The sequence below is a fragment of the Aphelocoma coerulescens genome, chromosome 4 (assembly GCF_041296385.1).
Source record: "Aphelocoma coerulescens isolate FSJ_1873_10779 chromosome 4, UR_Acoe_1.0, whole genome shotgun sequence".
NCBI classification, from domain to species: Eukaryota; Metazoa; Chordata; class Aves; order Passeriformes; family Corvidae; genus Aphelocoma; species Aphelocoma coerulescens.
In genome coordinates this window covers 4,467,773-4,485,671 of record NC_091017.1, presented here as the reverse complement: position 1 = coordinate 4,485,671, position 17,899 = coordinate 4,467,773, and the positions used below count along the sequence as shown (strand labels likewise).

Here is a 17,899-nt window from a genome sequence, read left to right as displayed (position 1 = left end):
AAAAATCAGTAAATAAAAGTGCAGCAATGATTCAGAAATTTTTATATGAAATGACAGGCTCCAGGCTAGATAATAAGCTTGGGAGTAGGATTTTGGAATTATTAGAGATAGATAAAAATATCAGCTTAATGCTTAGCACAACAGAAGAGTAATTGAACATTATTAGGGAAGGGGTAAAGAACAAAGCAGAGACTCTGATTCCACAGTGAAGCCTCTCATGCCCACATTTTGGATGCTCCAGCTTTGGTCAGTCATCTTTCTTCCATCTGCCCATCCCATACCTCCACCCACCTTTCCCCAAGACAGACTTGGAAAGGGTTCAAAGAAAGAAGATCAAACACAAGGAGTAGTTTCCATCTGTGGAGCAGTTACATAGACTGGACCCGCCAGCTGGGAGAAAGGTGTCTGAGGGAAGATAAAACAGTCGGTAAAATGATAAATGCTGGGATAATTGCTCTCTCTTTCTTTCAGCACAAGAGGAAGGGAACCTCGGATGAAGGTAGCAGGAGGCAGGTTCACAACAAATAATGTGTTTTTTTCAGCACATGAACTTGTAGTGAAGACCCAGACCACTTAGCCACCAGAGGAGTTACGCATTCCAGCCACGCATCCCTATCCACCTCCTGCCTTCCCAAGTGGATCTGGCCTTTCTATCATCTCAGCTTTAAACTTTCCACTCAACTGAGATCTATCCTGTTTTGTATTTGTCCTTGCTATTATAGCACAACATTAGAAAAGGCAGCCAGAAATCTGTTTCTTTGCCTGCATAGAGAAGGGCTCATTTAATCTGAATGCACGCCCTTCTCTCCCATTCACCTGCACTGTGTCCCATTTTCCTGCCTTTGAAGTCCATCCTTTCCAGGCTTTAAAGAGCTTTAGATAAATGAATCCTGTTCCTGCAGTGATCTATTATCGGCATTGCCTAAAAGCTAAAAGGATGAGGCAAATTTGCCAAAAACCTGAGAAGAGGCGGAATAAGTGAGAAGGAAATCAAGGAGCTGTGTAGCTCCAGGTAGCCCTGCCTGGACCACAGCTGTGGAGAGCACCTGCAGCAAGCAAAGCCCAGTTGCTTGGTACCAGCAGCTTGTAGCATCACTGTCCAGTTGTAACAGTGATCAATCAGCTGACAGACTGGGGCACTCCATCACCTGGAAAAAAGGGGTATGAGGTGAAGGGAGTGCTTCAACAGGAATAAACCACAGAAATCCAAAGCAAGTGCGCTGCTTCTCTGTGCTGGGCTCAGCAAGACTAGCTTCTTCCCTGAGAATTTTCCACAACCCCTGGAAGGATCAAGGCCTTTCTATAACAGATGCTGTGTTCTCACATCTGAGAGAGTTTCTGACTCAAGAGACTTCCTTAGGAAGAGCTCATACAGAAAAACCAGATCCTGTTTCTAAACCAGTCAGCAGGGTAACAAACCTGTCTTGCTAGTTTCAATTTTCTATACACATATTTATTATACTGTAAATTATTTTTTGATATGTTGTATAGACAAAGTAAAAGATTCATCATCTTTTTTTTCTATTTTTTTAACAGTAAGAATAAGCTTCTTCCTGTCAGTACACAAACCCAATAGTGAAATAAATCACTCAGGTGCAGGTGTGCTTCAAACAAATGTTAATTATCAAAATTACCAAATAATTGTCAAAATATTAATTCTCAAAACAGTATTTCTCTCCTTGGCATCTGACACACTTCAGTTGTAGATGAAAAACGCCAGCAAAAACATGCAATTTTTTTCTTTAGACCAGTTTTGTCAAGGCACTGCCTAATGTAAGAGTTGGTGCTATGTGATGAGGCAGAGCTAATTAGGCAGGTAGATTTTATCAAAGATGAGAAGGCTCTTAAATCTGCAGCAGAGGGAAGAACCTGACCTACTTTGTGTGTATCCTGGTGCTTTCATTTCAGGTGTTTTCACAGTCTTCCTAAATTCCCCATACAGCTAACGTAGAAAGGCTTTATGTATTTTCAGACTTCATAATTTAATTGCTTTAACTCAGGTTTCAGTATCTCCCTGTCAAAGAAAAATCATTCCTCACAGCCTTTTAGACAGAAGGTGGGGATGAATACCTTCAAATTCACTCCATTCCCAAATCTTGAAATCTCTATACAGAAATGCTTTAATATGAAGAAAGAATGGGAAATGATGGCTTCTCCATCTCTTGTTCTCTTCAGCCCCAGACTGGCTCCTTTTCTGTGAGATAAGCTTGAATGAAAACACGTTATCTGCAGGATTCAGCACAGAGATAACCAGATGCAGTGTAACGGACTGTCAGAATGCACTGCTGCAATGTGATCCTACTTCTGGTGTCAGGAGGAACGTGGGTCAGGAAGAGGTGCCCGTTCTGAGGCTGGGGCTGGAGCTCAGCTCCAGGGATTTACCACAGGTGTTTCCAGCTCCTGGCAGGGCAGGCCCTGGCACCGTCCTCTCCTTCCCTTTGTAGACTGATTTCTATGTGAAAAAAGTGCACAAGCAGGGCAGGAAAGAGCCAGGAAACATTGCCACCACATTCTAGTGATGCCTAAGAACTGCAGACTACATTGCAGCACGGACCTGTATAGCCTGGGATGTGCTGTAGCCCCAGGACTTCATTCTGATCCAGATAAGGATTTAATTTAAAGAGGTCACTTCTTCATGGATACTTCAAAACCTGGAAGGCACTGCTGGAACGCAACCCTGTTATCTGTTTGTAATGATGTGAAGACACCTGAATTTAGGGGTCTTTTAATATTATTATTACAGATCACCCACCAGATGGTTTCAATAAAATTACTTCAGATGATGAATAGTGCATGAATTCCTCACATCTCTTTAAGGGTTTGCTTTTCTGAATTTGCACTGTGGAAGTGCTCCCTTGGGCACGTGGTTTTTTGTTGCTGATTCTCTTCTCCAGTTTACAAGACACCACATCTACAAGCTGCTTCCTGAATAATCACATGTACCTTTGAAGTGTGGATACTTCTGCCAGCACACACGGGCACTTCCACTGCTTTCTCTTTCTACAGACAGAAATTCACTGGAAAATTAATGTAAGGCTTCCCATATGGAGCTAAAAGGGAAATGTGGGGGATTTAGTGGAACAAATGGAAATATTTTTTTCTTCATTCACCCTAATTAAATTTAATATCACTTTGGCTCCAACTAACCCCACTGACTGTAAGGAAATGAGTAGTTCAGACTAGCAGCTCGCTGAGCTGAGATGCTGCTGCACATATGGTCCGTGTGATCACGGACTGTTCCTGAGAAGAGCCCAGATGGGTTACACCAAGCATACACCAGAGACAGCCATGCTTTAGCCTCACTTGTTGTTATTAACTTGTTTCTCAGTTTCACTCGACTTTTAACTATGAGGTATTTGTCTATTGTCTGTTTTCACCTTAGGCATAGTCTCTTTAGCTTGACTGTAATTCCTCAGCACTTTCTTGCACCCCCTCTTAACGACACAAGTTTTACTACATCAAAGAAGCCTGACCAAGAACTGTGCATCCATCTTTAACAGACTTCTCCAGACATGTCACACCCTTGCTGCAGCAGTGGCATTAATAACCCCTGTCACACCTCACAGTCCTTTGGGAAACTGCACTATCTGCCAGTAAAACTTTTCTTCACATTATTCCCTAAGTGATCGTTAAGAGTCTTTCACAAAAATACACACAACATTCTTCCTGTTCTTTTTTAAACTAGATTTTGAATAGAAATACCTGTTTTGTTGTTTGTATGCTTGATAGGTTCTGTGGCTGCTGCTTATAAGGTGTGAAATATTCCCTTTCAACCCTTCCAAATTCTATTAAAATCTAGTGCTTAAGTTACTGTTCCCCTGAGCTTAACCCATTTTAATAAATTTTAGATGCTTATTTGGTTTCTATAATTTATCATCCACCTCCTAAATCTCTTTCCTTGCTTTAGCATACCCTTTGGAAGACACATGCCCAGAATATATTAAGAAAAATAATTACCAGTGGTGCAAATATAACAGTTTAAAGGCATTAAATGGGAATTACTGGGCATCTGAAATGCAAAGCACACACCCATGCCAATTCTTTTGCTGGAGAAGGTGGAGGATAGGTAAGAAACTGAGGGGGTTTTGCTTTGTTGGCAATCCATTTTATGCCTGCAGTTCTAATGCTGGTGTTGGGCGGAAATTAAACATGGTATCTGTAGCAGAAGGTTTATGCATGAAACATGAGAACATCAGTCATGCTTTTGTGCCTAAAAAATACCAGTAGCTCCTCATATTTTTGTATTTTTGGTATCCGAGCACTTCATAGAGATTTCACATTGCATTGACTGGAGAGACTGAATCAGAAATTCCACCACTCCTCTAGAGCTCCCCTTCCTTCCACAAATGCATTTTCAGCTGAAATAGCAGCTTTGGCCACACGTTCTGACAGTGTGTATTTCGTTACTTTCTGTCATCAAGTGCTGGATCTTCAGTATGCTGACTGTAAAACGGGATAAAAAATAGAACTATGCTAAATCTTAGTTTATATACCATTAATTTAATAGGGAGCTATTAAAGCACATCTAAAATAGAAACGTGCCCTTTAGCCCAAAACTTAATTTGTGCTGAACTTGTGTTCTTTCCAACATAACAGGAGGCCCATGCTAATTCTGTAAAAATGAACTTTTTAAGCTACACTTATTTATTAGTAGCATTTTCATTAGGACTGACCAAAAAGAAAAAAAGAAAAAAAGAAAAGAAAAACTTAAGCTTAAATCTTTAAGCAAAAATGTTCCCACAGATATATTACTTGCCTAGGAAATTATTCACTCTTAAAAAGCTATTTCTTATCGGGATAGTTGTAATTCTTTGGGATCTTTTCTTTTTTCATTTTGGTTGTTTGAAACATGTGACTTTTGAGAAACTTAGTCTCTTGATTTCACTGAAATCTGAGTTAAGCATTTTCTTGGGAGAGAATTTATAATACAATAGCTGCTCTGGTTTGTGTTAAATTAAGTGTATGTAACACAGGTGATTCCATGATCAACATGACAGTTGAACACAAAGATCCCATCGCCACAGGTGGGCAGTGAAATCCCAGCCTGTAATGAACAAATTTATTGCACACAGTAAGTAAATGTTTGTTGTACCATGTCTCAGAGTTGCTCCTCTTATTATTTTTTCCACAATCTCATTAAAACTGGATTATGGCTTAATATTGCTTTATTATCTGCACTTTGCCTGCCCAGCAGCACAGCGAGACAGTTGAAATTTTGAAACATTTTCACACTGACATAGATGAAATGACCCTGAATTCTTGTGGGGGGCAGAACAAGAAAAGGAACAGATGACCACAGAAGCCTGGCAAGGATGAAAATGATCCTTGGCTTCCGCAGTGGGACTGAAAATTCAAAAAGGGACCAAGGAAGCGTGGAAGAAGCAGCCCTAAAAATGCATCTTCACTTACCAGATGTTACTGCATCAAGTTAAGAAATCTTTGCAACAAAATAAGCATTGACAAAGAGCTCTGTTTCCCCAGGAAAGGTCTCCACTTCTCTAAAGGACTGAAGGATCACTTGAAACTGAGGAAAAACCTGCTGTGGTGACCAGTTCTGTGCACTTTATCACCAGCTGTAGGAATTTCCTATAATTATGCTCTGCAAGTAAATTACCATCAACATAACAAACACATCCAGACATTAAACGTGAACAGAGAGGCATCTGGGATCTTTGAAGAGACAGCAAATGTAATGTGATTAGAGTTGCTCTAAGATAGCTATGAAAGAACTTCCTGTTTGAGAGGATTTTGCCCACATCTTCTAGCAAGAATAATACCAAACAATAACTGACATTTCTGCAGGGCCTTTGGCCCAAGGAGCTTGCAGAACAAAGTGGAATTGCTTCCTAGTTACCCAAGGTTTTGTTGTGTTTTATGATCAGGACCTCAAAGTCAATACTCCAACTTGAAGCTGTGCCTCTTGGTAGGGTGGGATGGTGCTGACATCATGTCACTCATGGGAAAAGTTGGGAAGACTATGCCTGACAGACAAGGTGTCCATGGTCATTCACCCACTATGATATAATCCAAGTTCCTTGGGGCTGGTGCAGGGAGACCTGCTTCACCTCCTGTGCTTTCCACACAGGAGTTAAAGGCCATAAGAGTAAGACCCAGCTCCTGCTTCTTCCTCCATCTCTTCCCAGCAACCAAATTTCAAGTCTGAGCACACTCCTGTGGACTGTTTTCTCTGAGAGCAAATTAATTACACGCATATTGGAAATGTGAGCAAATTAAAATCCTCTTGCTTTATATATTTGCATCATCTGGTCTGAATTTCATGAGAGAAAATGGACAATTAAGACTGCACAGAATTCCTTAGGAACTGCAAGTAGCTGTGTGAGAGCCGGCACACGGCTGTGAGAAGGCAGCCAGAATCTTGTGAAGGAATAATTGAAAGGACTAACAGAGAGCACCATATGCTCACAATCTGGGTCTGGCCACAGGCAGCACAGAGCATGCAGCCAGGCCAGTAAGGGCCACAGGTGCCAACAGCTCTAGAAAGAATAAATCCCAAAGGAAAGAGTATCTATATCTAGGACATGGGTGTCACTCAAAGGATCTGGACAGATGACTCCTAGAGGATTTTTCTGCATCTGTGCAAGATATTTCTGCAAATTCACCTGTGAGTAGCTGGGGAATCAGGAATTGCTCCTCTGCCTCAGCCACCACTGTCTGCAGCCCAGTTTTTAAGCTAGAACAGTCCACTTTTGTGGGGTTTGTGCTAAAACAAGGACTTCTAACTGGCACATTGACAGTGAGGACATCTATCTCACCCTGATGTTGTTGCAGGGAGTGATGGACTATTTATCTGTGGGCAGCACTGCCAGGAGCCCCTGCCAGCTCAGCTTTTAGGCTCCCATGTGAGCTGGAAGGGTGGTGTTGTTAGGGCAGATTCCTCATGGGAGAGGAATCTTCTTCCAGGTCCTGCCCAGACACACCAGGGCTGTTCACAGCCTGGCCTGGAAGAGAAGATTAATGCTCCTTCCCACTGGCTTGTATGTTCTTTTATCTTACCATATATCTAGAAACAACACACCTGAAGCAATAAACTCAATTAAAGAAAAGCCAGGGGTAAGGTATTTACTATTAGTATGTGCTTTTCCTCAGAGATAAATGGTTAAACTCTTCCCAAACTATCTGAACACCAAAGACAAAGCTGCTTTTGTGACAGAAAGCTCAGTGAAGATGTGGGACTCGACTCTTGTGGATACTGAATTCTCTTCTCTGAGCTCATAGCCAAGAACTGGACACTCTGGGAGAGCCTGACTGTACAGCAGAGGTAAAGCACTGCTTACCCACTATATAAGGAATAGATCTCCAGGCCTGCAGTCTCAGCAAAAGGAGGAAGACATACTAATAAAGTACTATAAATACAGAAGTGTTTATAGGACATGTTATATAACACTTCTCCTCAAGCTTTGTGCCTTCCCTGTGCTGACAAACACCACGAAACGTTTTATCTCTGCCTCTTTATATTAAAGGGAATCTAATTTTAAGAACAGAAACTGGGCCAGTATCTTATGATTTAAAGCTACAAATTAGCATTCATATGAGCAAAGAGTTTGCATCATGTTCTATTTCCTGTTTGTATCCTACCTTCCCCCCCAAAAAATATTATGCTTTTTTTTCTGTTTGCAGACTAATGCTGAAAGCAGCAGTAGTTCCACAGTTTCAGAATGCATTTAAGAGACAAAAAATGTATTTTTCAAATGCATTAATTGGAGAAACACACTAAAAGGCTTAAGTAATTTTTATGATGGTTGAGGTAATCTGCTTTTCTTTGCAAATAAATGTCAAGTAGCAAGCCTACGGTCCTAAAAGCTGTGAACAGCTGCTAACCAAAGAGGCCAGAAGTTGCAGTGGAATAAAGTATTTTCTTAATATGTTGTAAGGAAGACAGTCTGGCTTTGCCTGGTTAACATGAGGAGATGATATTAGATCTCCATATAATCCTCAGGATGAAAGAAAATGCAAATCCAGTGAAACCTCATCCCAACCCATCCGAAAGAGTGAACACAGTAATGATGCTGCTGCCTCAAACAAGTCTAACTTCCATGATAAATATAAGACACTAACACAAATGTTTTGATACAATAAAGGTTTTTGTCATTTTCTCCAGAAAGAGGTGTGTTTTGATAAATAGAATTTCTACCTCTGGGCTTTAGGGACAGTTTGTGTAAATAGTTTGATTTATAGTTGCTGGGTCCTGTGCTGGAAAGGAAGAGAGGGCCAGCCATGTAGGAAGTAGCCGACAAAAAGCCCGTGCTGTGGGAGTGCATCCCTGGAGTACATGCATGGGAGGGAGCCAGCTTTGTAGCACTGCAAGAGGTTCAGCTGGCAGCACACCAGGAACATTTTGCTCCCAGCTCGGAGTGAGTATGGGAAGAGGTTGGAAAATAGAGCACCTTCACAATATGTCATTTCTCATTGTAACTAAAGCTGTCACGGCTTGAGGGAAGAATGTAGGGAAAAACTGGAGCAGGAAAGAAAGTATATGGAAAACACAGGAGGAGAAAGAGTGTGACAACATGGAAGAAAAAAGGAGAAAAGGGGGATAGATTAGGTGGACAAATTAAAAGAGAATGAATAGGAGAAAAGAAAAAGGAATAGGAAAGAAGAAAAAAATCTAAGACTTTGGAAGTGGAGTGGATCAAAGACTTTGGAAGTGACCATGTCTGGGGCCCAGCAGGGCTGCTTGCAGGAGCAAGTCTTTATCTGGTCAACTCAAAGGCCTGCCTGGGCTCCTTTTCACCCAGCCCAGCCTTAGGTTAGGTTTTGCTGCCCATAGTGTCAGGGTCTCCATACAAAGAGCTCCATGAGGGAGAATGTGTCAGGCTCGGGCAGGGTCTCAGCCAGGAGGTGACACAGCCATTTGCACCTGGGGAGAGTGAGTTTCACAGATTATTTTCTCTGTGGACAGTAGTCTCACCCTTTTACAGATAGCAGAACTGGTGATTTGCACTGCTACTCCCAATCTACTCTGCCTTTGGTTTCCCTGTTTTTCACAGGGCTCATCTCTCCATTTCTTCAGTGGATACCTTTCCTGCACTTCCCTTTCCTTACCAACGCTCTTTCATAGGCTGAAAAACTCAGCTTTAGAGATGAAAGGAGAGTAGCTCCCCAGTATCTGCTGGAAGCACAAGCTTGTCTCTGCTCCCTGGGGTGTGGGGAGCACTGGTTCCCAGTATAAACCCAGTACTAGACGGGCAGGGAAAGCTGAGCTGGGGGCAGCAGCAACGCCTGGCGTCAGGCTGAGGTGCATCGCTGGCCAAGGACAAATCCATCTTGTGATTGCATTCAAGGCTTCAAAATCTGCTTTTGTTTCCACAAGGAATTAAAACAAACCCTTTCAAACATTTCTGTGACACAGAATTGTGTTGAAACATCTGTTTTCTAGCTGAAGATATTTTTTATTACTCTCTTGGTTTGGATATGACCAAGGACTCAGTCCTGGATCCTTCCAATGAAATATTTTGTTTTGAAAGATCATGACTGTTTTAACTGACCTTTTCCTCAGGTTACTGCTTAGATATGATACACTCAAAATACCCAGTAAGTAATTGAAAGTTCTATGCATATACCTACAAATAAACTACCTTACACTCCCTAAATAATGAAAAAATGCAAAGAAAGATGCCATTTATTAAATGGTTAATTGAAAAATAATTTGGCTGATGCATGATTAAAGCATACTTCACAAGCTCCTATTTCTTTATTCAAGGAAGAAAAGAAAACCTGAAACATGTTTCAAGCTCCATTTCACAAGGGTTAATTTAATTCTTGGCAATGAAACTGAAAACCATTCAGATTCAAAGAAAAGCTGGTCTAGCAGAGAAAGAACCAACTTGCAGGAAATGCAGTTTTTGGGGTGAGACCTGAGCTTGTTGTGTTCTGAGCTGCTGAAAACATTCCACATAGGAAAGAAATACCACGTACTGGGGTTCCAGCCAGCACCAAAAATAGGAAAAATGGAAGTTCAGGGGAGGTACAAAAGTATGTTTCATGCTAATTATTTTTTTCACTTTTGTTTCTCCTACAGAAGTAATTTAGCTTTGTAAAAACCTTTTTTTCAAGGGATCTGTTTAGGCACTCACTGTTAAAATCAGCAATATGAACCTACTTATTTTTATCGTTATTTTAGTTCAAGCAAAATAAAAAATTATTATATTTCAGATTTGTAAGTTCTCCAAATGGGCTGCTACATTATGATGAAAGTTATTTTGAAATATTAAAAAAAAATTATTGCTAAGGATTAAGAATCTGCAAAGAAGTAAACTGAAGACTTCCTGCTTTTTCTTAGTGAGGAGCCCAAACTTTAAATTTCCATGGCTGTTTTTCTTATCCCCTCAGCTGTGGAAGTCTTTGGAGTCCAGTAGGGATTCTAAGGATAAACACAGTGAACATTTTGTCTTTGCTATTTCCTCAGAAGCAGAGAACATAACTTCAGAGAAAGCGTTACTCACTTCTGTGATCTGTCAAGTCACTTGAACATAAGGAATAAAATTAAACATTTCCCAGAGGAAAACAGATTTCAAGTCCATTAATTTGGACAAACTGTCATTGTGTCTTCTTGATGTCAAGTCTGCTGTAGGAACTTGATTTCAAGAATGGTCTTTTGTGGATCCTGCTCAAGGAGTTGAAATTTGAGCTGGACAGAAAGAAAATATCTAAAAGCTTTCCCAAAATGTAAACATTATTTTTCTAGCCTGTTTCCAAACACCTCTCCATACAGCTTTTGTTGATGCTTCACAGCCAAGCTGAGTTCACACAGTGCTGGGCAGTTCCTCCTTGCCCTCAAGTAGAGGCATGGAGCCAATGGAAAAGAGAGAGGAAACCAGCAATAAAATCAAACCCCACACTTGCTTCTTCCCCTCCCCTCCATGGCCAACTGACACCACACAAGCACCTCTTAATGTTACCTCCACACATACACCATTCCTAGTGCTTCAGCTGGGAAGTGTCACAGCAGAAAACTGCACTAACCAGCATCCCTAAGGTATGATCTGTGTCTTTGGAATACTGGAGAACTTGGGAACCTGAAGTCTTTGCAGAAAGTGGTTTTACTGCGAGTTGTGCTGGGCTCATGACACCCTTGTCAGACTTGCAATGAGATAACCCAAGTGGAGAAGAGAGTTTGGGCTTTGCCTTAGAATCAGAGAAGTCCTGGGAAGAGTCCCTTCCCCACTGGGGCACAGCAGTCACCCACCCAGATGCATTGCTTTCTTCCTACAATGTCCCTGTTGGGACTGCATGACTGCCTCAAGCTTAAATCTCTTGTCTACCCCACACAATATTGCTGGCAATGTGTTCCTTAGGGCAGGGTGTGATAGGCAGATAGATCATAGACTGATTTTGGCATCCTAGACTAAGCTGAGTGAAATGGGAATGTTTTAAAACACAACAACATAAAAAGCATTTTAATAAAACAGGCGGCATCTCCACAGGTCAAATTTCTACCTAGATCTCACTTTCAGAAAAAGATTATTCAGAACAAAAGGCTGTTGTTTCTCTCTTGTGTGCACTCCCACTATTGAAAAAACCCAAGTCAACATTTCCAGACCTAAGTGCCTAAGCTCATAAATTAGATGTCAGGCCCCTATACCAGATTTCAGGAATTTGCAAGTAACCATGAGCAGGAGGCACTGACCCCACTGAGAGGCAGGCTGCTGCTTCGGATGCCCGAGGTGACCCTGCACGAGGCTGGGCCCTGGCACAGATCTGTACCCACTGCCAGTGCACCCCTGCCCCAAGCCCCCCTCTCAGGACAGGACGGTGCCATTTATTTTGGCTGTAAAGGAAGCTGAAAAGAGAGAGCCTAAGAGATGTCAGAAATTAATAACTTCTCAGATCAAGGCTCCAGCCAGTTCAAAAAGCTTTTCTGCTGACAGTAGGTTGTTTTCAATGCTAAGAATGAAGTATTTATCTCTGTCGTTTGAAGTTGCGCCATTCATGCCAATAAAGACACAAGAATCCTGAAAAGGATACTTACTAAAACAAAATGCCTGTTCAAAATTAATATATTTTTCTCTTTGAAACCACATTGTACACAGAGATCCTTCGGAGCATTTTAAAGACAAAAGCAAGAAAAATAAAGAAAAAAATTTAAAACCATTCTGTTCTATGCACCAAGCAGTAATAAAAAATAGAGAAGTTATGTCAAAGTGAACCACTAAATGGGTAGGCTTTTTGTAAATCAAGCCAATACAAATTTCATAAAACTTTCCTTGTTAGAGGTACAAACCATCCACTAAAAGAATAACATTGTCAGGCCATAATATTATCATTTGCACTGCTCCAGCTGAATGTGAAGTTGCCTTTTGCATTGAAACAACAATATCAGGTATCACAAGGCCATGTCCAGACCCGTGACAGCACACTCCATGAAGGCAGCCTGACACTGGGAGGTGAAATCTTAATTACTGAGGTACTGCTGAGGTAGTATTTTCTTCCAAGCATTAGGTTACTGGTGCACTGAAATTATTAAAAGGACATCTACAAAAGTGAATATCCATTTACTATGGTTTCCTAACAAAAACAGTAATTAATCCTTGCACACTGTGCTTATATTTGGAAATTTAACTTGGTCATTCAGGTTTTTACATGGCATTTAGGAATGGGTTAGCCATCGCAATAATTATTTTGGGGTGTTCTCACTTTTTGCTTAGTATCTGCTAAATAGCAGCATATTAAAAATAGTTCCAATTATGGATGTTAAGATCAAGATCAACACACAAACCAAGACTCATTATTAAATTCCCACAATGCTTTTATCGTCAAATTTCAGAGTCAACAGACTTGTGAGCATCTGGCAGCTGCACAAATGACAAATCATGACACAAAGCCTTAGCTGACTGCACATGAAGCTGACACCCCAGGGCATGGTGAAGGTCACAGTGGCAATTTATCAAGAGTGTAACTCTAGTTGTTTCCTGTCATATTTATATATTTGGAATGTTAAGATAAAGGAAGTGAATGCTGAGGTTGTTCTTGAGCAGAAATGGTAAAGCATTTACAGGGACCACTCTCTACCTGCTTTGTAATTTCCAGAGAGGTCACAGAGGTTATCACAGGTCTCTGCCTTGTGCCAAAAACTACCAACTTGTTATTGCATGTAATCTGTAAGAGTCATTGTTATGAAGTGACCCATGTTCAGATTGCTCACAGATATGCAGTGGCAGGTTCTTAGCAGAGTGAATGATGTCTGTGTCTGCTGGACTGAGTCAATCTTCCTTCAGAACTGCAGTGACATAGGGCCACATTTTGAGAAGAGCCTCATGCCCAAGAACTTTCATTGAAGCACCTAAACAAAAGCATTTTATGTGGTTCATGACAACAGTTACTCACTTTTCGAATTAGCTTGAGAGGGATCCACCTTGAATCCCAGTCCCACTGCTTCATTAACCAATCTTGGAAATAAGGATGCATCTAGAGATTTCCCACAACTCATCCTGTCTGCTGCTGTCATTCCTCATTTATGCAAGGACAAAAGCTCCCTGCTTCTGTGCCTTAAGGCATTTAGTCATATATCAAAGCCTTTTTTCCTTTTTCAGCCAAGAGAACTCTTGAAAGATACCACCATGGGAATCAAAGTAGGGCAGCAGATAACTTGAGGTTGTATCCTAACATTCCAAGGCCACTGTTTGTAAGGTTGAAATTAAAAGATACAATAAAACTTTTCATAAATAGCTGCAGATGATCCATTACCTCACTAGAGCCTAAAGCACTTGTACACATTTGAATGCTAAATAATTTCTTTTTTGAACCTTTTCTAATTATTTGAAGAGCTCTTATAAACTCCATAATGTAGATATTATGAACTAATATACTCTTAAAAGGAAAGGAGGAAAAAAAAGTCCAAGAAAATACAAAATTCATTTTGAAATGAGCTTGAAAAGGTGTTAAACTGTAGAAAGGAATACAGTGCAAAAACAATTTACTGTTGGTCTAAAGATTAATATTTCAAATATGTACATGTAGAGCATTCCACAATGTAAACTATCCACATGCACAGTGGTGTTTGTCCTATAGTAACACATGGAAAGGTTAATTCCCACTGTGTTTGTATGGAACAGATTGAACACAAGCTGTTTGAGGAGAACAACAAGTTTGAAGGGTTTTTCATTTTCAGCTGCTCCTAAAACGTCAGCTGCTGGGGTTGTTGTGTTTTATTATGACTTTCTGATTTATGCCTTCAGATGGAACCCATTACTTCTGCAAAAAGGCAATGATGTGCCAGCCCCTTTGAGCAAGATAAGTCTGCAGCATGAGCAGGAGAGGAAGCCATGAAAAAAACCCCACATCTGAATTCAGCTGGTTTCTTATGCAAGGCCACAGGCCATAGCTATTCTCTATTAAATAAGAGAAGAGGAAAACTCAGGTCTATAATGGGAATTATTTTAGAGAAACTATTTTTACCAGCTATTCCGAGGAAATAAAGGTGCTGAGAATAATTAATGTCCTCATGTCCACAGAGATTCACCTGTGTTTGAAGGTAAGTACAGTCTCAAAGGCAACTGGACAGCAGGCCACTAATCCTCCCCTTCCCATACCTTTTGATCCCAGCAGTGTGGAGAGCTACCATCAGAAATGCCCAGAGCCTGCATTTCTCCACAGGGTGATGAGGTTTTCATATGCTCTGTGGAAACCTCAGTAATGGAACTCCCTCCTACCCTCATCTCTTCATCCATCCCCACAGAGTGGCACAAAGCCTCTACTGTGGCTATATTGCTGTTTTAGTCTGTCACAAAAGCCCAAGAGCTTTCAGATGTTCCTTTGCACATTTTCTTTGTAGACTAAATTACATAACAATTTATGATGTAAAATGATGCAGGAAACCTCATTAGCTGAGGTGTGTCAGGAACCAATATAAATATCAAAGCATAGAAGCCATTGCCGCGTTTGTGATATCTTAGTGATATCTTTAATAAGGTCTCCTCAAAAAGCTTGAAAATCAAACCCACACCCCACAACATGAAGGGCTCATAGAAAAGACACAACAGAGGACTTGGATATCAATTAATATGCATGCTAATTTACAATAAAATTGCTTACTGGAAGCAAGGAGAGGACACATCAGTACAGGTATGTTACAAGTGCTGTGGAGAAATCTGGTGTTCACCATCATCTGAAGTGATAGGACTAAGGCTTTCTAGAGGGGCACATGTGGTTTAAGAACAAAGAACAAAGCCAAAGACAGTTTATCCTTCAAAAAGATCTTTCTTAGCCAGAGAGAAGCCTGGTACAAGGACATTTTTGAAGCAACCTTCCCAGACCCTCCAAGAGCAGCACAGGGCCTCTCCACCACCACCCTGCTGTGATTTCTCTCCAAGTGCCAGCTCCAGCCCACGGTTACAGCCACACACCAAAGTGCCCAGTGCCTGCCATGTTCCCTCAGGATGACCTTGCTTCTCCCAGCCTGTGGCCAAGGCAGGGCAGAGGACAGAGCCCTGAAAAGCGAGACCTGCCCTGTCCTGCTCACCATTGCTGGTGGATGAAGCTGTAACTCAATCGGCTTTCAAACAGGGGCCATCTGCAATTCAAGCCTGGCAGCACCACGAATGCATCAGCAAAGGTGGCTATTTGCAATTCAAACTCTTTTCCAAGCTTTTTATTTTTCCTGGAGATTGAATTATTTGCTGTTTCTTTTTTTAATTACTATTTTATTTTATTTTATTTTATTTGAAAGTTATCTCTGATCAAAACCTGTGTCACAAGGCAGGACATGGAAGTAAGAAAAATTTTGTTGGAGCTAGAGTGGAAAATGTTTTTTTTAAATTATTTCTTCTACTTATTTACTTCTGATTAGCTTTTAGTGTCGAAAATTAACTTAATTTGAACAAATCCATTGCCCTCCTGCTTCAGAGAATTACTCCATGTAAGGTCATAGAGATTGTAGAAATGTTTATCTTTTGGAAGCAGTAAATTCAGATCTAGTGGGGCTGCAGAGATTTGTTAACTTCTGGTTTGATCTTTGAAAAGTAGAAATTTCTTTTTAGTAACTGTGATGGTTTCACAGAACAAGTCTCTAAGTCTGTATGAAATTTCATACCGAGGACCAAAAAATTCTCTCCGTTCCAAGGACAGAGATGAGAGCAAGTTAATATTAATTTTCCCTGCCATTATCACAGTCCACCTAGAGCAAGCATGAGCAAAATGGAATCTAACGTGGCTCATGAATTCAGGATTTCTACCATGACCTCTCCCACACACCAGGGAGCAGCAGAGGCACAGGGAAAGGAGGCAGGAACATCCCACTCTGCCAGGTGGCAGCTTCCTCAGGGCCAGTTCTCTGCAGCAAAGAACTGACTTCGTAGTGTCTCAGCTCATCAGCTTGCTCAAAAAATAACAGAGGGAGCAAAAAAATTCCTCCCTGGTATTTTCAGACAGTATGTCCTTTGAATAACGCCTCCTTTAATTCCACTGGAGAAATCCTAGTCAAATATGCCAAAGTATGGCGCTTGACTGGGAACATAATCCACTGGCCAAGTCTCTCCTCATGGTTTTACAGGTCTGCTGGACAGATTTAGATCACAGCAGCATCTGATGGCCCCAGGTGATTAATACCCTCATCCAGTACCTGATTTGATGGGCAAAAGTGATTTTGTTTAACAACTCCTGGCAGAGGATCTGGTTAAGAGCTTAGTCATCTGATGGAAATCTAAGTAGAAACTCATTAAACAAAACCCAGTGTATAATAATCCTTGCCATTAATCAGTGACTTCAATGAGAAAATAATCTAAGAAACTGTCAAAATAGCTGTGGGTAAACTACAGGATTTTGTGACAAAAGTGATAATCATGCTTGTTTATTGTATATTCCCATGAGAACCTTCTCCGTTGGTAAAGATACCCATATCAATACATGTTATAGAGGGGTGGAAATGCAGAGCTTCTGAGCTCGTTACACCAACCAAATTCTGAAATAGCCTCAGCCCCGTGTTTTAGATGGACAGTGAACGCTCCAAGCCATCCAAAGTTTGCAGACAACTGAAGACTGAAGAACAGAGGAAACAATGGTGCACTTACACATGTAGCTGGTGGAATGAGTAGAACTGAAAACTAATACCGATAAACTCTTTTTTTAGGCACATGCTTCTTTGTCTGGGTCCTGAAGAAACATCAGGGAGGGACTTCTGGTTAGAAAACTAGGCCAGAACTAAAGCAGCTTTTCAGTCTGCAGTAGATGCAGGAACAGATTTGATCAAATCTCTCCTTTTGAAATATTACATAGGATATCTCTTACTTTTGTCAGCTGCTTGTATTATAATGAGTTTGCCTAAGGATTATCTTTTAGCATGTATAATGTCTCACAAAGTGAAGCTTCCCCCTTCCCCCCAGATATGACTGCATCTCCCAGAGTTTATATTGAGGCTAGCACTCATCTAGATTAAACTGGAAATAAGAAAAGAGCCTTGAAAAGAAGCAAGTCTACAATTCCAAATTCTAAACAGTCTCTAATTAAGGGAAACATTCCCCATTGGGTAGATTATTGCACGTGATCCTACAGTTGCATTTCCTGCGCTTTCCAGAGCATTTGTTACTGGTCACCACCATCTATAGTAATGTGGCTGGGGTGCAATTCAGCATGACAATGTACTTATTTCACTGTAAAAACATACCAATCCTCTACATCTTCATTGTGCAAGTGAGTTAAGAACAACTAATTTTTTTTCTTTTTCCCAGAAAGGTTCACTGCAGTTCATTTACCTTAAGCAACACGTTAATTTTACCATGACAGGGAAGGACTGTAGTCCCTTGGCACCAGGGAGTGCATGGTGCCAGCCTTATTCCCACTCTGAAGCCTTGCTGACTGATTAAGTGACTTCAGCAAGTCTCTGAGGTTTTACTAAATTTCAAATATATTCATATTTCCTTGACCAAGGGATTTGTTCTTTCTCTGG

General features: G+C 40.9%; 1 protein-coding gene across 2 annotated transcripts in view; it reads right to left on the bottom strand.

The window, feature by feature from the left end:
* Positions 1-17,899, bottom strand: part of RPL7L1 (ribosomal protein L7 like 1) — a 142,789-nt gene that overhangs the window by 7,155 nt on the left and 117,735 nt on the right. The window lies entirely within an intron of this gene.